The sequence below is a fragment of the Trachypithecus francoisi genome, unplaced genomic scaffold (genome assembly GCF_009764315.1).
Source record: "Trachypithecus francoisi isolate TF-2019V2 unplaced genomic scaffold, Tfra_2.0 Lachesis_group4, whole genome shotgun sequence".
Lineage (NCBI taxonomy): Eukaryota > Metazoa > Chordata > Mammalia > Primates > Cercopithecidae > Trachypithecus > Trachypithecus francoisi.
Window position 1 is genome coordinate 81,045,995 of NW_022681469.1, and position 25,159 is coordinate 81,071,153.

The 25,159-nt window shown below is 31.8% G+C and overlaps 1 long non-coding RNA gene across 1 annotated transcript; it reads left to right on the forward strand.

Annotated features, from left to right (window-relative positions):
• The first annotated feature begins 395 nt into the window (after window positions 1-395).
• LOC117073030 lies at window positions 396-21,278 on the forward strand. The gene is made up of 3 exons (XR_004433067.1): window positions 396-728; window positions 3,531-3,596; window positions 20,970-21,278. It is a non-coding gene; the product is annotated as an uncharacterized LOC117073030 (long non-coding RNA).
• The last annotated feature ends 3,881 nt before the right edge of the window (window positions 21,279-25,159 follow it).

A 25,159-nucleotide genomic window follows, 5' to 3' on the forward strand; every position in this document is an offset into this window, starting at 1 on the left:
GGATTGACAGATTTAGCAACACGATCAAATAAAAAAAGAAAGGTATTCAGTAAAATTTAAATTCTGGATAAACAATGATTATTTCTTCATATAAATTTGATGCATAAAATTTTGGAGTATACATATACTAAAAATTATCTACCTATTGTTTATCTGAAATTCAGGTTTAACTGGGAATCCTGTATTTTATCTGGTACACCTAGGTTCAGGCCAATGCGAATAAAGGTAAATTGTATGCATGGTGCTTTAGTGAGTAAATTAAATAGGTCTAACTGTACATTATTTTATCTTTAGAAGAAACAATCATTTAAAATATATGATAATTGAAAGAGAGAATGATACAGCTGAACAATATTTGTGTTTCACTTATTCTTCCAGGAAACACTAACGGAGATCATTGTGCAACCCTCTTGAAGTTAGATAAAGTCATATGACTGAGTTCTACATATGACTGAGAGAATGTGGGCAAAAGTGATGTTCACCTCTTCTAGTCCCCTCTCTCCCTTTCCTTTTCCTTGTCTGACAGTTTGGGGTAAAGCCTCCAGTGGAAGACCCTGAGCCTTTATGATAACGGTACCAAAATATGGAAGGGGGCTGGGTACCTGAGTGACTACATGGAATCGAGAACCAACTCTCCATTTCTTCCTGCCACCATTAACACACAGTAGGTGGTAATGTGAATGGCAGAGGAACAAACTCTTAACATTCTGAGGCTGCTTGTTTCAAAGGTTAGTGTGACTTAATTTTTCTAATAAAGATAATAACAGTTTGAGTAGGCTGCTTTTGCAAATGAAACTTCCAACATGTAATTACTGGCTTGTCAGACTAGAAGTGGGTGGTGAAAGAACAGATATAACAGGATGGACAGCTATATATCTGTGTTATTCAGTGTCAAACATTTAATTAAACAGTAGAAGAGAGAAAATGTGTCTATTGGGATCTACCTTTAAGAAATGAGGTTAGTTTAAAACTGTTATTGTTATCTTTTGGATATGGTTATTTACTATGCTGAGCAATGTATTACCTAAAAAGATAAATTTAGGAAAGAATAGGCAACATTAAATGAAAAGGAATGGGAAAAAAAAAAATCCAGAAACTTGGGTTTATTCAGGTTGTGAAGTACTTGCCTGGACTCCGAACAATTTTTTAAGAGAGATTAAAAAGCCTTTTGTAAGATTTCCTACTTAAAGTAACTCAGACCTGGAACACATTTAGACTGAGGATATGGATATTACATCCAATTATTTTTAGATAGTGACCAGGTGTGCCATTAAGTTGAAAAAGAGAAACTTAGAGGTGAGAAAGCAAATAAATAAATATACCTAAGAGAATATTCTGGACTGCATAGATTAAGAGTCTACCAATACTTTAGGGAATTTTATTGCCTCATATTATTCAATCTGTAACACAATCTTTGGACTCAAGCTTGCTTTCATAGGAACCAGCCTGAAAAAGTTATACAGGATTAAAATCCTTACTAAAGACAGAGACAATAAGTTAAAAACAGAAGAAAAATATCTTCCAGGGCAGAGCCAAGATCAAAGAGAATAATGAACAATATGCTATATTGCCTAGAGATCTTAGGCTTTGTGTTGAATTGCTTGGAGAGAGGCTTTGGGTGTTCCATCGATAGAATAAATGAAACAAAAGATATTTGTTGATCAAAAGGACAGAATCCACATTTCTTTTCTTTTAAAAGTTAGACTAGGCCGGGCGCGGTGGCTCAAGCCTGTAATCCCAGCACTTTGGGAGGCCGAGACGGGTGGATCACGAGGTCAGGAGATCGAGACCATCCTGGCTAACACGGTGAAACCCCGTCTCTACTAAAAAATACAAAAAACTAGCCGGGCGAGGTGGCGGGTGCCTGTAGTCCCAGCTACTCGGGAGGCTGAGGCAGGAGAATGGCATAAACCCGGGAGGCGGAACTCGCAGTGAGCTGAGATCTGGCCACTGCACTCCAGCCTGGGCGACAGAGCAAGACTCCGTCTCAAAAAAAATAATAATAATAATAAATAATAAATAAATAAATAAAGTTAGACTAATTTCCCAGTCGTTTTGAAGCAAGGTCATGTGACTGAATTCTGACTAATAGAAAGCAGACAGAGGGGTCTATGACTATCTTAATCTGCTCAGGTTGCTATAATATATTATCGATTGAGTGACTTAAATTTATTTCTCATCATTCTGAAGGCAAGGAAGGTCAAGAACAAGGTGTCAGCCAACTTGACATTTTCAGAAATGGCTGCATATCACACTTCTCCACTTACACTCTCTCTTATCTCAGAGCTGGTAGCAGAGAAGCCAGCAGAACACAGCAAGCCCTTGGTATAGTTAGAGAAGCCATGGATGAAAAGAAGTAGGCCTAAATGATAGAGCAAAGTAACATAGCATTCCTCTCTCCTATCACCCTATACTGGATAGGCTCCCACAAATAATCCTGTATTTTGGTAAACCAGTGAGTTATTAGCATTAGCAGTTTACCTATGCTGATAAACACAGTGATTGAAAAAACAAGCACAATCTTGAAACACCATACAGTGACATTTGTACATGGTTTAAAAATACATTTTAATACATTGAAAGATAATCTTAGGTTTGGTGATTTAGGATACATCAGCCAATCAAGTTTCTCATTTACCAGAGAAAATGTGTTAAGCTTTACGCTTGATTTTGTATTATACCTTTATTAATAGTTTCTCTGACATTCCAATCAGATAATGTAATTCTCTTTTTATGGGTAATAATTTTGAAATGTAAGATTCTGAAAACCAGAATCTTCAGTCTTCTCTTTTGAAACATGGTGAATTAATCATGTTGATTATTTTAAAATTCTTCTAACAGTATTCTAATTTGTCAAACCTTGCATCAGATTCACTATATTATTAAAGAGAGGTTTATGTAACAAGACAAAAATCACAGCAAAATGATATAGTTCAACATGCTATTACTGACAGATTTTATCCATAAAAGGAAAGGAGATTGGAAGAGACTCTGAATGGAATTTTGCATAACCAATATGAAAGAGCCTTTAGCCTAAAACCTGACAAAATGAAATGAATTATCAAGAACTCAAAGTTAAAGTGAACTTTCAATCCATCTTATTTATTTCATTAAAGCCCTTAGAAGCAACTTTGTTCATTAGTCACTCGGCTTATATTTGAATGCTGCAAAAAATGTGGCTGTTATGCCATCCAAATACAGTCTTTTACTAGATGTTTAGCAGTTTCATTATTTCTTCCTGATGCCAGGTGAGGTACCTTTTAACTTACTTGTTCCCATCCTTTACTCCATATTTAATCCACTGGGGGATCTTTAAAAAAATTGATGAGTCACTTCCACTCCCAGACATTCTGATTTAATTGGTATTGAGTGTAACGATGGTACTGATAATTTAAAAATTTTTCTCAGGTTATTCTAATACTTAGCACAGTTAGGAAATCACTGTTTCAACTATATTTCCAGTCTAGATTCACCAGATTTAACTTCAAGGAAATAATGTTATGAATTCTTTATTAATGTTTTTTATAAAGATGCTTGAGGAAGACATGCTAGAGCAAAAACTACAACACTAGTCCCTCTTGGATATTTTAGATAAGGTAAGATTTTTGAACTGCACTGATACCTACAGTTAATTAAATAAAACATTTATATCTCATTTAGTCAGATGATTCAGTGAGAAAGGTGAGGTCAAGTTCATTCACCAAGTGTTAAATCATTCCTATCTGGTGTTGGTCATCTTCTATGTGTTTTTATCTGGATAAAAGGGACCATCTAAAGAACTGTTCTAAAGTGTCCCTTTTTCATTATGATGGATGACAATACTGAATCATGCCTGAATCACAGACTTGACTATAACTTTCTAATTGAAAAGACTAAAAGTAGCTAAAATGCCTATTGAAAATATTTAGTATAGAAAAGTTGTTTAAAATAAAACTCATTTATTACAATGGCCAAGATAATTCTGTTCCCTTATGAGAAATATGTATATTTCACTTTCTTTTTGATTTTCAGTTTTTACAATAGCAAAAAAAAAATTCTGGCATAAATCTAAACATTTAGCTTCACCGTAATTTAACAAATAACTTTGGCAACAAAATTAAATTTAAACATGGCTATGAGTTTTCGAAATATCAATTTTTTCTGTCAAACTCCTAGTTCTTAGGTGAAGCATCTGATGAAATGTTGCCAGCCATTTTTTTGCTGTAGTTTTTCTTTTCAGACAACTTTGTATTTATTTCTCCATCTGACCTTCCTTCACAAGAGGCAGTTACAGTACATCCATCATATTTTCTTGCTGTGCTTGAGTACAGATCATATTATTTCATTTCAGAAATAATTTCCTGATGCTGTATTTAAGTAGCACATTTTACATCAATGGACAAATCAGTGTAAAAGAATGGGAATAGCCCTGATTTAAGGGGAAAAACATCTGATTTGTGACTTTCAAATTGATTTTTGATTATCAAATTAATTACCTGTGTGACTATCCCGCTTGGAAAGGTTCACAGTGCTTTTTCCAAGCTTATTCTTATTTTGAATATTTCTTCGTGGTAATATCAAAAAATATTAAAGACATTAAGCCACTCAGTTAAAGACCCCTACTTTATACATATTATAGATATGAGAAACAAGATAATTCATATTCATCATAAAGATTGCATCCTAAGTGAACTATTGAACTGAACAATTACAGAGACATTAAACATATTAGAAGTAGAAAACTACTCTTAATTTGTGCCAACAATATTCTGGCCCGATTCTCCACTGAAGTATTTATTTTATAATTTGATTATTTTCTGCACTTTGCCTTTATTGATAGGAAAACAATTATAGAAGTTGAGATCCATTTGCTATTTTATTATTTCAGAAAATGCTAATACTATTTTTCTTTATAATATGTACCAAGCTTGGGAAAAATAAGAAACAGAGAGGAAAAAATACCTCTCTGGGTGTATGTATGTTTTCTGGTTAATTTTTGTTTAATTATTCATTCTGAAATAATAGCTAATTTAGTAGGCCGCCTTTCTTCTCCCAGAAATCCTGTATGCTTATGTGATTGTCAAAAAAATAAAACTTATATATAAAGCTTTTAATAAAAAGCTTATATAGAAGCTTTTTTTTTTTTTTTAATAACTTAGCCAGATATTTACTGGTTCACATCCAGGCAAGAAATTTGCTCTCTTCTATTGTTAGAGAGAAACTCAAATATTAAGTTACAAAAGGTTGTGAAATATTCCAAGTTGACCAAGAAAGTCTTGCCATTCCCTTCAGCTTAACTAAATTTTAAATAGATTTGTTCCTGACTATAGGTCCTTGATCTCACTTTTCCTAGAGCATTTAATTTAGAAAAATTGCAACTATATATGTTGTATCCCTGCACCTTTGATATATAAATCTTCTTGCCATTTTTACAACATAGAAATGTCTTTCTCAAAGAGCTCAGAGCATATCTTTGAAATGAAATTATCAAGAAATACAGGATCCTTATCCCCCAGTCTCTGTGGGAGGATAGCAGCTTAACATCAATAAATGCCAACTAGCAAGCACAGAATGCTAATCGTACTAATCAACCTTCCTCCAGTGTCCTCCAGTATATTTCCACTAGCTCACCCCAGTGCTTACAATTCTCTTGCCCTTGGTTTCAAAGGAGTTGAATGTAATCTCCCTCCCCTGTTGCAATAGTCTTGAATAAAGTCTTTCTTGTCTGTTTATGTTGGTTCTGTGCAATTTTTCTTTGGCAGAGTCAATGTTGCCTTTCTGTCAGTCTCATAAAATATGTGCTTATACAAGCATTGGTTCTGTTTTGCTATTGCTGAGTCATTTTCAAATTTTTTTAATTACATCATTTTAAAAGACTTTACCCACATAAAGAAGGTGTTGCCCTGGGGACTGGCTGAGAGAAATTATAGGGAAGTGAAAAGTAAATGGAAGCATAGGCTTCATGATTAAGAAAAATATATATCGACTTATATAAATCAAATTAACAAATAGAAGTTTCCATGTATATACAGAAAATGAAATGTAAAACTTATATAAATGTATACATATTTTGAAAAGTATCCTAAATATGTGAATATTTCAATCAGAGTTTAAGAACAAGGGCAATAAATTACTCATATATTTGATTCATTCCTCTAGTTCACTTTTCATTTGTAAACACAACAAAGGACCTTTCTACAAGATTATTATTAGCCTTTTAGACTGGTAATGAAAAGTATAATGAGCTAATTTATCTAAAATACTCCAATTGCTGAGATAACTCACTCATTTTAACATTTTATCATTAATTATAATAGATTTTTAATTACCATTGGAAGGTTTTATAATTAGTAACATCTAGTTATAATATCGGTGATACTAAGTTTTCTAATTGACATAACACCTAAAAATTACTCAAAGCATGTTGTAGTGTTGCTTCATGTCAATAAATGGAAACTTAATTACATTTATTTTAGAGAGGATGGGCCAGTGAAATTTATCAAGGATGTGCTGTGGCTTCATGCTTTTTTGGCACACCTACAAATGTCCTTGTAGAGGCTAGAAAAAGGAAATTCACAAAGAAGTTTGGAAAACATAGATTTATACATACTATAGAACCATTAATAGCTAGGGTGAATGAAGTGAGTTTGTGAAGTTGTTTTCATTGAAAATTACATAATATCAAATTATAACAATATACTTTTCTATACTTTTCAATGGTAAAAATAGTAAACCTGAAGGGAAATGGAATTCAATAATTTAAATGTTAAGAGCAATTTATTAACAAAATTGATTTTTCCCCATTCTTGTAGCTTTGCAATCAATGACAAGTCATATTTCAATAAACATAGAGAAAATCTAGAAATATTTTGATGAGCACTGTTTTCATATGCAATGATTGTGTATATCCAATCTACATAACTTTTGTGCTTCAACTCCATAATCTGTTTTTATTTTTCTCCCCAAGAAAGTCACAAAAAAATAAAGTTTTATGCACTTGTCAAAAAGCAATGTTTAAGTTACCAAATTGGTCATCACATCTACCCCCAGCTCTAATTTGCTTTAGTTAGCCAATTAATTTCTAGAATCCCAGTATATATTAAACTGTGTTGAACTGCCCACAGTCCAGAAATTATTTCTATCTGCCTATCTTAATTCACCATTTGGATCCGATTTGTTTGACTTGCTCTTTTCAATCTCTCTTTTGCAGCCAAATTGCCCAAATACTGTTTAGTACTAATTTTTTGGCTGAGCTTTTTTACCTAATTAGGTGTTCAAAAAACTTTATCCTGCATATGCCAAATATATACTGTCATATCAAGTATCTATCCCAAGGCCTGTTTTAAAGGAAGGGATAGTAAGAGTACCTTTTAATAATCTGTTCATCATATATGAAATACACTAGCAATGGAATACTTGTGAATTTGGCAAAAGGCCAGGGCATAATTATTTGCCAATTAGCTAGAATAGTCCAACATTTAGGATATAGTGCTTCTTACAGGACATTTCATTGCACACTTAAAAGAAAAGTGATGATCACTTAATTATGTAATAACCATTCTTGTTTTAGAGTTATCTGTTTAGGCAGTTTCATAATGGTATCCAAAGCTAAAGTACTTTGTATGTAATGTCATCTTCTATATCATGTTGAAATCTCCTCAGAGTATGAAATACAAAATGACAGTGATTCAAAGTTGGACAATAGTGTGCATTTCTAGGTCTAGTGTTTTTGTGCTGCTAAGTGTGAGTTCTTAAAAATATTTACTATAAATTATACTGATCTATGCTTATCATTAATTAAGGATTTCTAATTTTTTATTCATAATTCTTTTACTCACAGTTATTTTGTTAATAAATGCATTTAATCCTTTGCTATTAATATAATTTCTGCAGGATTGCAACAAAATTCAGCCTTAGAGTATTTTAAAATATATTTTTAAAACTATTTTTATATAAAGTTAATACAAAATTATTTATCTCTCTTCTTAATAGTAGAAAATGACTTTAAGTGATAAAAACAAAGGTTAACATTTTTTTTCTAAGACATCCTCTTGAAGGTAAAGGTGGCTTGTGTATCTTCTGTTCTTGAAATAATGAATGATGTTTCTCAAGAGGCCTAAGCCAATCTGTGACCAGCCCAGCACTTTGACTCCATTTAGAATGGAAGAATTGGAGATTCTTAATACGTTTGTTGTACACTTAAGAAAATATAGTAAATAAATATAAAAGAAAGGATCATAAGAAAAGGTGATGGATTTTCATAGGACCATTTTAAGTTAGTCTTAAGTGGCTTTGTCAACAGAGAAATCTGAGGAGTATTGCTACTAAAAGTAGGAAACATTAACACATTGCAGAACAGTTAAATTTTCATGCTTTTCCTTGGCTAATTCTCTAAGCTAGTTCTAAAAAGTAATTAGCAGTTTTCTGTTATATACCGCAAAACCTCACATTTTCAAACTTACACCACTGCCTTGTATTTAGCACAATATATGTGGGCAGCATTGGGATAAGAAGTAAAATCAAACCATATCGTTGCATTGGGACGGTTAGAAATAATGTACAAAAATGAATATGACTTCCCTATTTACAAATTTTGACGTTAGATTCAGATGGAAAAAGTTGTGAAGAAAAATTCTGACAAATGTTCGTGCTTTTCCAGAGGAGTTTACTATATACCACCAAATTTGGGCCTATGCTTTTGTAAAAGTAATCTCTTTCTAATTTGATCCTATCATTTCTATGATAGAAGTTTTCTAATAAACACATACTACAGATTATATAACCACATTTTAAAGAAGTTTGGATTAAGGTTACACTGCAGAAAGTGGCCGAGCCCAAATTCAAACTCCTGCTGAGGTATTCTACTCTCATCTTGGCTGGCTCTCTCGGTGTTAGCGGTATAGAAAGAAAAAATAGGTCTATTTCAGCAATGCATGCAAGACATTTCATAAGCGTTCAAGGGATGAATTGGCTTTCTCTCATACGACTCTTTCTATCAAGTATAGATTTCTGGCTGCTGTTGTTCTCCTAATTTCACCCTTCTTTGCCTTCTCTGTCAGAGTAATTGTCACAATTATTTATCTGTCATAGTATTATTTCATTATTCTTTTAAGGTTCATGGGATCTGCAGTGATGTTCTTTCTTCATTTCCGATATTAATAGTTTGTGTTCTCTCTCCTTTTTTCATAGCTTTGCAAAGAGATTAATCTTATCAATTTTTCAAATAATTAGCTTTTAATTTTGTTGACTTTTCTCTATTGCTTTCCAGTTTTCAATTTCATTGATGGAAATCTTTTTTATTATTTCCTTTCTTCTGCTTACTTTGGATGTCATTTACTCTTTGCTAGTCTCCTACAGGTGAAATTGTAGATTCCTGATTTAGATCTTTCTTCCTTTCTAATCTACTTATTTAATGCTATAAATGTCCCTGTAAGCACTGGTTTGGCTGCATCCCACAAGTTTTCATAAGGTGCATTTTCATTTTTATTAAGTTCAAAATATTTTACATTTTCTTTTGAGATTTCTTGTTTAATTAATATTTTATTTACAGGTATATTGTATAATTTTTACATATTTTGGGATTTTCCAGTTGGCTTTCTGGTATTGATTTCTTTTTTTTTTTTTTTTTTTTTTTTTTGAGACGGAGTCTCGCTCTGTCGCCCAGGCTGGAGTGCAGTGGCCGGATCTCAGCTCACTGCAAGCTCCGCCTCCTGGGTTTATGCCATTCTCTCGCCTCAGCCTCCCGAGTAGCTGGGACTACAGGCGCCCGCCACATCGCCCGGCTAATTTTTTGTATTTTTTTAGTAGAGACGGGGTTTCACCATGTTAGCCAGGATGGTCTCGATCTCCTGACCTCGTGATCCACCCGTCTCGGCCTCCCAAAGTGCTGGGATTACAGGCTTGAGCCACCGCGCCCGGCCGGTATTGATTTCTAATTCAATCTCATTGTGGTCTGAAAACCAATATTGTATGAATTCTATTCTTTTAAATTATTAAGATGTGTTTTATTACCCAAATGTGGTCTGTTTAGGTGAATGTTCCATGTGAGCCTGGGAAGAATGCATATTCTGCTGTTATTGAATGAAGTAGATTATAGATGTTCATTATATCCAGATGATTAATGGCATTATTAAGTTCAACTATGTCCTTACTAATTTTCTGCCTGCTGGATCTATCCCTTTCTGATAGAAGGATATTGAGATCTCCAACTATGATACTAGATTAATCTATTTCTCCATGCAGTTCTATCATTTACATAGTTTGATGCTCTATTGTCAGATGTATATATGTTAAAAATGCTGTTTTTCATGAAAAATTAATCCCTTTATCATGGTATAATGCCCCTCTTTATCCCTAATAACTTTCATTGCTTTGAAATCTGCTCTGTCAGAAATCAACATAGCTATCCCACTTTCTTTTGATTAGTGTTAGTATGGTGTGTTTTTCTCCTCCATCTATTTACTTTCAATTTATATGTGTCATTATATGTGTCTTTATACTTAAAGTGGGTTTCTTATAGACAATGTATATTTGTGTTTTAGTTTTTGATCCATTCTGAAAAATCTCAGTTTTTTAATTGGTGCATTTAGATTGTTAATATTCTAAATGACTATGGATATAGTTGGATTAATATTTACCATATTTGCTACTTTTAAAAAAGTTTTCTTGTCCTTGTTCTTTGTCTCTATTTTTGATTCTACTCTTTTTCTGCCTATTGTGGTGTTACTTAAGCATTTATATGGTTACATTTTCTCTCCTTTCTCAGCAGATAAGTTGTAGTTCTTTTTCCACATTTTAAGTAGTAGCCCGAGTTTGCAATAAACATGTATAAGTAATCTAACTACACTTTCGAATAATACTATACCACTTCATGTGAATGGGAGTACTTTATAATAACAAAATAATCATAATTCTTCCCTCCCATTTCTTGTATCATTGCTGTCATTCATTTTACTTATACATAAGCATATATAACAAAGAGTAAAAGAAGTTTTTATTTTACCTGTACTTATCCCCTCTCTAATGTTCTTCCTTTATTGCATCCAAGTTTCTGACCTATATTATTTTCCTTCTCTCTAAAGAACTTCTTTTAACATTTCTTGCATGATGGGTCTATTGGTACCAAATTCCTTCAATTTTTATTTGTTTGATAGTCTTTTTTTCTCCTTCCCTTTTGAGGGATAATTTTGCAGGGTGCAGAATTCTAGATTAGTGGGGAATTTTTGTGCTCTGAACACTTTAAATATTTTACATCACTCTATTTTTGTTTGGTTTCTGAGGAGAAGTCAGATAAACTTATCTTCGCTCTTCTTTAAATAAGAAGTCCCCCCAAACCATGGATGAATTGGGAATTAATTCAGAAGTATGTACTGGGTGATTTCCTAAGTAAATCTTTCCCAGTCACTAAGTCTTTGTGTTTAGTATAGAGTTAATTTTATTAGTTAAATATTTTTGGTTGTTATTTTCCCCAATATTTTAGTTGATTTTCTTATATATCTTACTTTTCTAGTTTCATTTTGTTTTTTCTATTGTGCAGTTTTTGTAAAGGGAAGAGAGCCCTTTACTTATCTCATTAAGCAATTTTAACATATATTTTGAAGTCTTTATCACATATTTCCTCAAAGCTATTTTTCTGGAATTTATCCATTTTCTGGTTATTAATTTTATTGACGTGAGCAATTTTTGAAATCATGGATCTCAAAATTTTAACAAAGAGACATGTTTAGAGGATTGTTTTCACACTTCTAATTTCTTGGCTTTTTTACTCCTCCTCATCTAACATTTTGTGATGTCCGTTGTCTGCTCCCAAGACTCTCCAATCAGAAACAAGATTTAAAGTTGTATTTTGTGGGCTCTTGTGACATGGTTAAATCAAGAATATCAAAGATCCAGGTAAAATATTTCTGGATTGTTTGGTATCATTTCAAGTTGAATGGCTTTATCTGTGTCTTCCTGCTTTTGTAAGTCTACCTTGATGATGATGGTTGGAAATAGTATTTTTGATTTTTTTTCCTTTTTATTGTTTCTTTTAATTATTATCCATTCACACTTAAAGAGATCCATTCTCAGCATCTAACTCCAAAAAGTGAATCAGACACCTATCGTCAAATGTCAAATCCCTTTAAACTCTTACCTTGAATGAATTAAAACACTGGTATCTATTTCCTTTTTTTAGCTAAGAACTCAGTGATTTCATGATTCAATCTCACTCACAATTTTGTAGTTTTATTTTATTTCTTATGTTCTGAACCTACATATTTTTTTCTAGTTCCTGTTTTTATTTTAGCTATCACTGGAGCTGAGGGGGTGAATCAAATGTATTCTATGGAACATATTGGAAGTCTGAAATTCATGTTTATAGCCTCTTTATTTCTTATCTTTTATTTGCTATTGGGGAGACACTGTTAATCACTGGTTTTAAGTCACATTTTGTCTCATTGTATCAAGGATACAACTTTAAAAGTTAGAAAATAGTTTTTTTCATCATTGTAAACATACCTAAATGGTAGGGTTTTTTGTTTGTTTGTTTTTTGTTTTTTTGTTTTTTTTGCTGTGGAATTTTAAAAATTACTTTTAATAGCTAGCTTTTGGTTGACTTTTCTATTTATTGTCATCGCAATGATTAGTATAAGAGATAATGTGGTACTAAAATATACTAATCTCAGAAGACTATGTGGCTTACATTAAACCCTTACAAAAATGAAATATGCATTTAATAAGACTTTCATTGTGCAAATAGGAACATTTTAAATTAGTAATGTTCCCTACAGAATGCTAGGTAATATAGAGACATTATGTTAATATTTGGCTAAATTTATATGAAAAATTTATTTGTATAACAACATATTTTAATTAGTTGTGAAGTTCTCTTTGTAACAGTCTTGCTTAAATGATTAATATATTTTGCTTTGAGAAATGGCACATTAAATGTGAATGCACATACCTGAAAAGTTTAATGGATTTATGATTATTAAAACCAATGCATCTATAAAAATTGCTTGACCATTGGGTTTAATGTAAAAGGTCAGAGTATTCTAGGTTTAAAAATTCTTATTTTTAAGGCTCATTAGAGAAGCTGTAAAAATCTACCTTCCAGGTGAGAGAATTGTAGTTCAAATGTTTATCAACCTTGGCTTTTTAACCTCTGAAATTTTAAAGGACAGTTGTGCTACTTAATACGCTTTTGTATTTCTCGGTGGGAAAGTGCATTTTCCTCCTACTAAAACCAAGAATTCCTACAAAATTCCTCTTTGAACTCAATGCAAGAGTGAAATATATTCCTTTACAAAAGAATGTGTGAGGCAAAAGACTATTTTTTATAAAGAGTTGTTTCTTGTGTGGATAAAAGATTTTTGAAAAGTGTATAGGTACCACAATACTATATTGAATTCTTTTTCTTCTATTTATCTTTCTCTTTTGGTGAGGGGAGCATACATGTAATATTTTGATACATGCATAGAATGTGTAATGATTGAGTCAGCATACTTAAGCTATTTAAGGTACTCAAGTAATTATAATTTCCATGTGTTGGGAACATTTCAAGCCCTCCCTTCTAGCTTTTTTGAAATATACAACACATTGTTTTTAACTCTTGTCACTCTACTCTGCTATCAAACATTAAAACTTATTCCTTTTATCCAACTGTATGCTGTGCCCATTAACCAATAGCTCTTTATCACACCTCCCCTACACACACACACATACATTCTGCAGCCTCTGTTAACTATCATTCTGCTCTCTACATTCATGAAATCAATTTTCATAGCTCTCACATATAAGGAAAAACATGCAATATTCGTGTTTCTGTACCTGGCTTATTTCAGTTAACATCATGGGCTCTAGTTTCATACATGTTGCTACAAATGACAGAATTTCGTTCTTCTTTATAACCAAGTAGTATTCCAATAGGTATATATACCGTATAGTCTTTATTCATTTATCTGTTGAGGAACACTTAGGTTGCTGCCATATTTTGGCTATTGTGAATACTGATGCAATAAACTGGAGTGAAGATATTTCTTTGACATAGAGTTCCTCTCCTCTGAATAGTTATCTAGTAGCAGAAGTGCTAGATCATGTGGTAGTTCAATTTTTTGTGTTTAGAAACTTCCATACTATTTTTCATAATGGCTATACTAATTGACATTTCCACCAACAGCGTTTAAGATTTTTCTTTCCTCTGCATCTTCACCAGCATTGTTTTTTTGTTTTTTTTTTTTTTTAGTTGTTTGTGTTTAAACTTTTTAAATAATACACTTGCTAACTGGAGTAAGATGATATTTCATTGTGGTTTTAATTTGCATTTCTCTGATGATTAGCGATGTGGAACTTCCTTTCATCTACTTGTTGGCAATCGGTCTTCTTTTTAGAAAAATCTAATTCATCCCTTTGGACAACTTTTTAATGGAATTATTTGCTTTTTTTCTATTGAGTTGTTTATATTATTTTTGTATTCTGGATATTAGTTCCTTATTGGATAAATAGTTTTCAAATATTTTCTCATATTCAACAGATTGTGTCTTTATTCTGTTAATGTTTCCTTTGCTGTGCAGAGATTTTTAGTTTAATATAGTCCAACTTTTTTTGTTGTTGTTGACTGTGCTTTTGAATTCTTAGCCATAAAATATTTGCCTAGACCAGTGTCCTGGAGTTTTTTCCCCTATGTTTTATTTTAGGAATTTTATAGTTTCAGGTCTTACATTTATATCTTTAGTTGATTCTGAGTTAAATTCTATATATTGTGAGAGATATGGGGTTTAATTTTATTCCCATGCTTATGAATATGCAGTTTTTCTAATAGCATTTATTTTTGAGGTTGTCTTTTTCCAATGTATATTTTTGGTGAATTTGTTGAAAATCAGTTGATTTTGAATACATGGGTTTATTTCTGGGTTCATTATTTTGTTCAATTGATCTATATGTCTGTTTTTATATGAATACCATGCTATTTTAGTTATAATATCTTTGTAATATATTTTGCAGTCAAATAGGGTAAATTCCTTTGGCTATTAAGGGTCTTTTTAAATTCCATACAAATTTTAGAATATTTTTTCTATTTCAGTGAAAATGACATAGATATTTTGTTGGGGATTGCATTAAATCTGTAGATTGATTTGGACTGTGTGGTCATTTGAATGATATTAAATCTTCTGATCTATGGGCATGAGATGACTTTCCATTTCTTTCCATTCTCTTTAGTTTCTTTCATCAGCATTTTGTGTTTTTCCTTTCGGAGTTCTTTCACCTCCTTGGTTAAATTTGTTCCACAATATTTTAATTATTTGTAGCTATTATAAATGGGAATGCATTTTTTCTTTCTTAGTTATTTCATTATTAGTGTATTAATCAGTACTCATGCTGTTATAAAGAACTGCCTGAGACTGGGTAATTTATAAGAAAAGAGGTTTAATTGACTCACAGTTCTGCACAGCTGGGGAGGCTTCAAAATACAATAATGGTGGAACAGGAAGCAAACATGTCCTTCTTCACATGAAGGCGGGAACGACAAGAATGAGAACTAGGTGAAGGGGGAAACTCCTATATAAAGCCATCAAATCTTGTGAGAACTTACTACCATGGGAATAGCATGAGGAAAACTTCCCCCATTATTTAATTACCTCCCACCAGTTCCCTCCCACAACATGCGGGGATTATCAGAACTACAACTCAGAATAACATTTGGGTGGGGACACAGCCAAATCATATTAATTGGCTTATAGAAAACTCCTGATATTTGTATGTTGATTTTGTATCCTGCAATGACACTGATTTTGTTTATCAAATCTAAGAGGTTTTTGTGGAGTCTTTAAGTTTTTCTAAATATATGATCATGTCATCTTCAAAGAGGGACAACCCCTTTTAAATTTTTTTTCATTTTCTTTCTCTTTGTTTTCCCTCTTCTCTAATTACCATGGCAGGAACTTTCAGCACTATTTTGAATAGGAATGGTGAAAAGAGTGGGTATCCTTGTCTTGTTCTAGTTCTCAAAGGAAAGGCTTTCAGCTTTTCCCCATTAGTGTGATGTTAGCTGTGATTGTGTCATATATGGCCTTTATGATGTTGAGGAAAGTCCCTTCTATGCCTAGTTTGTTGAGAGTTTTTATCATTAAAGGTTTTTAAACTTTATCAAATTTTTTTTCTGCATCTCTTGAGATAATCATATGATTTTTGTACTTCATTCTGTTGTTGTGACGTTTTGTATTTATTGATTTGCATATGTTGAACTATCTTTGCATCCCTCTTGATCATGGTGTCTTATCTTTTTGATGTGCTGTTGGATTCAGTTTGCTGGTATTTTGTTAAGAATATTTATGTCTATGTTTATCAGGGATATTGGCCTTTAGGTTCCCTTTTTGTTCTTATGTCTTTGTCTGGTTTTGGTATGAGGATAATTCTGGCTTTGTAGCATAAGTTAGGAATAATTTCCTCCTCTTAAATTTTTTGGAAAAGTTTTAGGATAATTGCTGTTAGTTCTTCTTCATATGTTTGGTAGAATTCAGCAGTGATGCCATCTAGTCTGGCCTTTTCTTTGTTGGAAGACATTTTATTACTGATTAAATCTTTCTAGTTGTTATTGGTCAGTTCAGCTTTTCTATTTATTTCTGATTCAGTCTTGGCAAGTTGTATTTGTATAGAAATGTACTTATTTTCTCTAGGTTTTCCAGTTGAATTTTATTTTATCATTGATGTTTTTCCTGACATTCTTTAATAAGAAAGACAGGCATTAATAACTATTTAGCACCAAATATATGTCAGGACACTTCTAAAAGTGTTGTATTTTTTTTAAATTTTACCTTCAGAAGAATCTTCAAATATTGGTTGCTATCCCCATATTTAGGTGAGGATAGGGAAGTATAACTAAAGTTTAATCTTGGTCTCTTTATCTCTACGTTGGAAAGAGAACTGGTCTCATCCAATACAACGGTGAAGATGAACTTTCCACCATAAAAATAAATGCATGTATTTGAGTACTCATATAAATTATTAATTATCCCACTCTGTATCAAAAGTATTTCTCATGTTTAATAAGTAAGGAAAATTAGATTATATAATACATTTGCTTTAGAAATAAATTTTAAATCAAACATTGTAGTGGGGTGCGAATGAGAGTTTCCACAACCAACGCTACAATTGAAGAACAAAAAGAGCAAGGTTTCGTTTCTTTATTGATATAAAAGCACTTACATATTGATATGAAGTTGTTTAACCCCATAAAAAGAGAGACACTGCACAAAATGTAACAGACTCCAGAAATGAGTATACCTATAAGAGAAAGCTGTGCTGCTGATTTTATTTTTCTTTATTTGACAGAAATGCATCAATTTGACAAACTTGAATTTGTTGTACTGATTGTCTGGAAGTATAATTTCCTTACTGCTGAATATAGGACAATTTTTCTTGCTTTTTTCTTTACTGTATGCTACTTGCAAATGTATCTATGATTTCTGCAGGGCAAGAGTGATAGGAATGGGCTCGATATTTAGTTAAGTCTTAACAGTGGACAGGAAGCTTGCTTAAAGTCACCATTCTTCAGTGTTGAAGATTCAGAGACCATGATCTTGTTCTCTTTTCTCCTCTGTCCTCTTGCCTTATCATCTCTTTTTGGTCCTTCAACTCTTCCTTCCCTTTAGTCTCTCTTCTATTTACTTTCTATTCTATAATGTTCTATTTTATTCTATGTTTGAGAGGCAATAAGAATAATAATAATTTTGGAGGCTTCATTATTTTTGAAAATGTTTTTTGATTTCCTCAGACAATATATTCCACAAATAAATTTTCTCCCCTTGAAAGTTCTTTATAGTGAGCTGACATCAATACAATTTAATTTGCTCTATGCCTTAAATTGTAGGTGTTTTACAAAGTTGAGGGACTTAAGATAATGATCAAACTAATATAATAAGGAGGGAGAACATATTAAAAATAAATTGATTTAACTACATATATATAGTATCATAAACCTTAAAAGAAGCTTTAAAAATTCTCCATCTATTAACTTAGAATAAGTAAAAACTGATAATAGAGTGACATGGATAATGTTTAAGCCCATGTACTATTAGTAGCATAATTTATTGGTCACAAGTAAAAATATATTTTATGTAAAATTTTATCAAATTTTACCTTGCCAAAACTATAGTGTATTAAAAGTAAAATAATTTATACTGGTATTTCCGCACTTAGTGAACTTCAAGTCCAATGGACTGGAGAAATCATAACCATGATTACATCAAAAATGACTTTAATGAAATAAATTACATGGCTTCTTTGATGTTATCTAGTTACTTCTCGGTCTCAACATAGATATAAATATGCTAATATATTATAGTTATTGATAGGAAATCAACAAATATGCTAAGGATTTATCTTTCTTTCTTTCAACTTCCATTGTTCAAGAAGAGACTTAATAAAGAGAATATGATGCAGTAAATTATAAATGTCATTTGGAAAACACGAAAGCCATGAATATAAAGGTGTTTAAAATGAGCAAAGGTCTCTGGAGATTAGAAAGAGCATAATATATTATGTAGAAAATGTTAAAGAAAATACATTCCATTATTTTCTTTCTTATCATAGATATTCTATAAAATGATACAGAGAAGAAAATATGTAATAGTGATATATGTTTTAATTAAAATATTACATTGACAATTTACTAACAGAGGTAATTCTAGATAGTATTTGGTTATGAATTTGTTTCCTTTAAAAAGCCTCTTTAGTCTACAAAATATATGAACATCATTTTTGGCAAGATACAGTGAGTATGCTTCATATCCTTATCTGTGAACCACTCTTGTTTCTATCTATTTACTACGACTATTTCCAGAATTTATGGTTTTCCATTTATCACTGCCTGCACAATGAAACTGCTACTTTTGTAAAGACCTATATATTGCTGTAGCTGTAACTGAGTAAGTTTTCATTGTTGCTTTTAGTTGTAGTCTCTCTCGCTTAAAGACTCTGGCTATTTATCTCAGAGCACATACTGAAATTGAAATGTACAAAAGTGGAAGTTATTAAATAGAGACCACACAAGATATCTACTCTACTTGAATGAAGGCCTTTTCATGACGTCAATTCAAGTCACAGTATCTTCAATTCTTACAGTAGGGAAGCCAGAATCTCTAGACAAGGGAAGAAGTGCTTATGAGTTGTGTTCTGGTAGGTATAGGAAATGATAAGTCTCATCCCCAAGGACATGGTTAAAAACAAATTTCGAATGACATTTCTGGAATGGGACCTAGGTTTCTGCATTTTTAAAAAGCTCCAAAGAGCTAAAAATACTTAAGAACAAACATTGAGTAACAAGGCTGCGATGAACTAGTCTGAAACTGTGTATGAAATACATGGTGTTTTCTTAGATTCTTCGTTTATTTAGTGTTACTGTGAATGTCAGTGGAGACTATGAGGCATTCTCCTGAATTCCCAGCCTCTCCAGCTACCTTTTATTCTTGCAACTAAATTCAGAAAATTAATACTCAAGCTCAGCGTTGGCCGAATCAGAAACAACTATAGATGAAACTCACACTGCTTTTAGGATGAAAATGTTTTTTCACACACATACGGTAATAAGAATCCCAAATGACTGGTAACTCAAGAAGCAGCTACAGATACAAAACAAAGCAAACCTTCATATAATCATTTATTGTAGATCTCTTAAGCCATACATTCAATATTTCGTATTTTTATTACTTTGCTCTAGCATTGTTAAAATGTAAGTATATAGTCACTGGTAATAAATTTAAGATGTTTAAATTTAAAGTGTAGGGACCAATGGAAACATTTCCCTTGTCCTCTGAACTTTTGCCATAAAATCAACTCACAACAGATTGATTGATTTGAGCAAAGGCATTCAAATGTATTAATATGCACATGGGGAAGAACCACAAAGAGATAGCCCCCAGCCATCGAGTGTGGTTCAGAAGCAAATATGCCATACTGAGATTACAGAAAGTATGGGCTTGGCTCTGACAAAACAGTTTATAGTGACAAAACAAGCTACAGGAGGGAAAAAGAGGAAACCTGGCTAGCAAAAATGGTTTTGTTGTGTAGATGGAATCCCACAGGTGGCCACCCTCAAAAGAAGTAGTAAATGTTTCTTTGAGATCTTGAAAGCTGTCTTGATTTGTTATTGGGACAACACTGTTAACCACTGGTTTTAAATCCGCATTTTCTCTCATTATATCAAGGATACAACTTTAAAAGTTAAAAAATAGTTTTTTTCATCATTGTAAACATACCTAAAAGGTAGGATTTTTTTGCTGTGGAAGTTTAAAAATTACTTTTGATAGATAGCTTTTGGCCTGAATTTTCTATTTATTTTCTTGTCATTGCAATGACTAGTATAAGAGATAATGTGGTACTAAAAGATGCTCATCTCAGAAGAGTATGTGGGTTACATTAAACCCTTACAGAAATTAATGTTTGTTAGGGTTCCACAAGAGAAGGCCTCAGAGAAATCTGGCCACATCAATACACATTTTCTACAGGTGCACATCTTCCCCACAAAGACAGCTTTGCAGGGCTCCTTCTGTTTAAAAGCCCTCTTAACAGCAATGTCAAAATAGGTTAAATAAGTATATTTTGGGGTGAAATATTTTGATTTCCTTCAAAAGCATAACTCTGGGCAAATGCAAGAATAAACAGGAACAGAATCACAGTATGATAGCGTACTTAAACAAGGAAGGCACTTTTGTATGGCTTGGAATGCATTACTTTTTCTCTGTGATTCTTGGATAGTGCAGAAGTTCAGAACTCCTCAAATTAAATTAGGAAAATGTGTTCTGAATTTACACAATTCTATTATGTTTTGTGTCCTGCCACTGTAGCCGTAGAATGGACATCAATCTTCATTGAAATATCATAAGATCCCTGCATGAGCAAATCTGATTGAACTTTCTGTTTGCTAAGTTATTGCCTTTCTTACATTCATTTAGAAATGTAAGTAATAATGAATGCTTTTAAACAAAGAATTTTAACATTTCTTACTTTTACAGTTTGTAGGACTATAGACTGCAATTTAGAATTAATAGAAAAGTCAAGGATATTTGTGAAGAATTTAAGTATAAGAAGGAATGCTTGCAACAGAAAAAAAGTCCAAGAAAGACTGACTATCATGGAAAACCAGGAGATAACTCTAAAGTAAAACAATGCTTACAAACTCAAGAGCTCAAAATGATATCAAATTCCTACTCTCTCGCCCCTGTTACTACACATGCAACTATGGACAAGCAATTTAACCACTGTAAACTTCAGTTTTCTTACCTGTAAAACAATGAAGGTGATTATCATGCCTATTTCATGGAGTAGATCTTGGAATTAAATAAAACAATCTTTGTGAAAATTCTAGCATAATGTCTCCTCCATAGAAATGACTCTTTGCAATCACATTTCATTTTGCGGGAAAAAAAAAAAAAAAAAAAAGCATTGAGTATATAGAAGCCAGGAATGCTGCTAAACATCCTACAATGCACAAGACAGCATCTACAAAACCACTACTGCCATAATATAGAAGTTTTTGACCTAAAATGTCAATAGCATCACTGTTAGGAAATTCTGGCTTAATCTACACATTTGGGAGAAGTATAATTTTCTTTGCAGAAAAATATTTATAATTTTATTATGTATTTTGGAAACTACCAACAGAAGAAATTCTTCTGTGAATGATTTGTAGAAAACTTTTTTTATTAACTAATAATATCTAAAGGAATAAAAGATAATGATGTTTATATCTCTGTTTAAGCCTTGAGTAATCAACAAACCCCTCAGAAATGTACAAAATTTCAATGATTTTAGTCTCTTAAACAGACAATTAGGGTCTTAAAATTGTTGATATAAATGGCAATTTATTGTTTTACATCTCAATTTCTTAGACTGTTACGTCAAAAGAAACTGAATTTTCTACAATGGTACTTATGTCACCAGGTAAAAACTTAAATAAAATAATTATAAAACTAATCTTTAGTAACAAATACAATCCAATAATAACACTACTATCCAAAAGAAAAGTTTTTGTTGTTGTTTTTTTTTGTTTTTTGTTTTTTTTTTTGAGACGGTGTCTCGCTCTGTCGCCCAGGCTGGAGTGCAGTGGCCGGATCTCAGCTCACTGCAAGCTCCGCCTCCCGGGTTTACGCCATTCTCCTGTCTCAGCCTCTCGAGTAGCTGGGACTACAGGCGCCTGCCACCTCACCCGGCTAGTTTTTTGTATTTTTTTAGTAGAGACGGGGTTTCACCGTGTTCGCCAGGATGGTCTCGATCTCCTGACCTTGTGATCCGCCCGTCTCGGCCTCCCAAAGTGCTGGGATTACAGGCTTGAGCCACCGCGCCCGGCCCAAGAAAAGTTTTTAATGTTCAACACAATTTCAGGTCTGCATTTCAAAATGTTTTTCCTGAATCTTTTGTTCTTCCTTTTCTGTGACAGTCTTACTAATGCATCAGTACAAAATAATTATTTAACTGTTTTGCAATCCAAGGAACACATTATGATCAATTGGGGAAATATAAAACTAACCGCCATGAGATTCCACACACTAACAAATGAAATCTGAATCACTTTGGGAAATGTCTAATCATCAGAGGTTTTTTTTAGGTGCCCCAGGTGATTCTCACATGTTCTATGATTGAGAACCTACCGGTCAAGTAGGTCTTAATATCTGCTTTATGCAAAGGATAAGTAAATTAGTATGGAAACAGTAGTTTCATTGGCTAATGCCCATTCTTACAAAAATCAAAGCAAATATTGTACCAGACAAAGTTAAACAAGCAGGAAAGATTTTGTTCAAGGCTATGCAATAGGGAGAGAGACAAAAATGCAGTCAAAACTCTACTAAACAAAAAACAGAACAGATTGCAAGGGCTGGGGCAGGAAGATCTTAGGCCTTACCCAACAGAAAGCAAGCTCTTATCTCCATAACAGAAAGTAGTTTCACACTTTGGAACAAAGGGTTCCCCTTAGACTCCTGCTCTCTCATAGAGACTGGAAGATAGAGGTGGTATCTCCTTCAGCATTTACATTTTAAAGTATCAAAGAAATGGTTCCACTAATAGGTCCTTCAGAATGACATTGTTGAGTTGTAAAACTGTCAAGAAGCTTTTAAAACGATTTATACCTCAAAAGGGCATAGAAAGCATTTACAAGTTTTATGAAGTAAATAGTCTCAGGAAAAGGAGGTCAGACCATTGAATCAGAAAGAAGGCTGCCTAAAGTTTAAGCACACTAAGGGTAATATTAAGGCCTCCTTAGACACAGATAATGAGGCATTTTGGGTTTTTTTTGTTTGTTTTGTTTTATCTTAACCTTTTCACAAATTTTGCTTCACCTTATATATACCTCTGAGTTTTCTAAAAATACTGACACCTGGTCTATGCTTGGGTGCTTTACCCTATTTTGATTTCATAGACTTTTGACTTCTTAAAGTTAAAAAATGTATATTGTATGTAAAATATATACAATATCTTTATAAATTTTATATATAAAATATAAACAATATATAATTATATATAAATATATGCAATATAGTTATAAATTATATAAATATATGCAATATAGTTATAAATTTTATATATATTTGCAATATATTTGTATATTTTATATATTTATATATACATACATACATAATAATATACATATATTATATATAAATATATGTATAGTGTATATATTTACAATCTATTTATATTATTATACATTATATAATATAGATATTATATACATTTATAATATATTTTCTATAAATATATAACATAATGTAGATATTATCTATATATATTATATAAAAATATATAATATATAGATATTTTCTATATTATAATATATTATAAATAAAGATATAATATAATATAGATATTTTCTATATTTATAATACATGTTATATAAATATATAGTAAATATCTTTATATATTTATATATTTTATGTTTTATATTAATATATATTTATATATTTATATATGAATATATTTATATAATATATAATGTGTAATATATAATATATCATTGTATATATTATATAATTATTATATGTAATCATTATATATTATATAAGAATTCTTTATTATTATATTATTAATCATTATAATATAAATATATAATTATATTATAATAATTATATTATAATATAATATTTATAACACAGTATTAATTGTTAATATTATATATATTATAAACACTATAAATAATTATAATTATTATATATAACATGTATGTTATATATAATTAATATGTTATATATGATATATAATATATAATAATGATTGTATATTATATATCACATATAATAATACATTATATATAAATAATATATAAATATATATTTTATATAGAAAATAAATATTAAAATATAAAAATATATATAATTTATTCAAAATATTTATATATATTCAGGCTATAATTATTCTCTGCACCAGATTTCCTCATTTTGATGTCATAAATATTAACTGCCTCAGCTGGGAAGCTTATTTGTGATAATCTGCTAATAAAATCACAATCAGTATATTGTCTTTTCTATAGGAAATATTCTTGCAACCTTACTTTGGTTTCCTGTAACAGTCTTTCTATCCAAATCAGTGGGATGACTTTACTGGTTGCACTCTCTGTTCAGGCTAAAAGGGAAATAGTACCCCATCAAGCTGACAAGTGGCATTAATTTAGTAGACATATTTGTATGTCCATGTTTATGTAAGCATTTATTCTATTTATTTTGTTACTACAAAATACAAATTAGAGTATTGGTTCCTAATTTCTGAAAGTCACATTCCCTTTTGAAAAACTGAAATGCTCCTGAATATCTTCTGATAAATGCAAAACTACCCATATCTACAAAACTTTTCACATAATTTCACAATATTCACATATTCATTGAACCCCATTACCATATTCTAGTGATATAAGGCCCCATTAGTAATTACTTACAAAATAAGGCCCAGCCTGGTGGCTCACACCTGTAATCCTAGCAAGAGCATTGGAATTGGAAGGCTGAAGCAGGAGGATCACATGAGGCCAGAAGTTCAAATTCAGAACTGGGCAACAAAGTGAGACACCATCTCTACAATTTTTTTTTTTTTTTTAATTAGCAGGACATGTTGATGCACACCAGTAGTCTCAGCTACTCAGAAGGCTGAGGCAGGAGGAAAGATGTCATAAGCATGGGAGTTTAAGGCTGAAGTGAGCTATGATCATACCACCACACTC